Raw genomic sequence first — 627 nt, 5'->3', positions numbered from 1 at the left:
TTTGCTGTTGATATGTATCATGTCCGTGCATGTCACTGTATTGTATTTACTGTTTGTGTCTCCTCTGTATTTGCTGTAGACGTGTAATGTATACTCTCATGCGTGAGACTATATTCGATGCCTGTGTTTGTTGTCAGTGTACTCTGTTTCCTAGCATGTACGTATTGTATTTTTTAGTTTGCTGCTGGTGTGTGCTTGCTCTCTGTATGTGAGGGGTGTGTGTGTGTGTGTACTCTGTATGTTTTTGTTAGCAGATGTGTGGGCTGAGTACTTGTGCTCCAATATCTGTCAATGTGTATGTTGTTAGCACTTGCTCTCACTGTGTGGGTTTGTGTGTGACTATCTCAATGTGCGTTTTCCCTGTGTGTGTGTGTGTGATCTCAATGTCTGAGATAATCCGCCTCTGTCTTCTAGTACGTGTTTGTACTCAGTGTGGCTCTTTCCGTGTGTGTGTTTGTACTCGGTGAGTGTTGCTTGTCCGAACACCTCTCCAAGCAGTGAGTGCTTCTTTCCCAAAGTTAGGTAACAGGCCTAGTTCTTTGCAGCCTGGTTGGCTGCAGCGGGTGCGATCAGCCAATCCTGGCGGGCGGCCCGGCCCGGCCCAGCCAGTCAGGAGGCCATTTCCAC

Source organism: Pelodiscus sinensis, chromosome 1 (assembly GCF_052426305.1).
Source record: "Pelodiscus sinensis isolate ZL-2025 chromosome 1, ASM5242630v1, whole genome shotgun sequence".
NCBI classification, from domain to species: Eukaryota; Metazoa; Chordata; order Testudines; family Trionychidae; genus Pelodiscus; species Pelodiscus sinensis.
Note: the sequence above shows the minus strand (reverse complement) of the source record.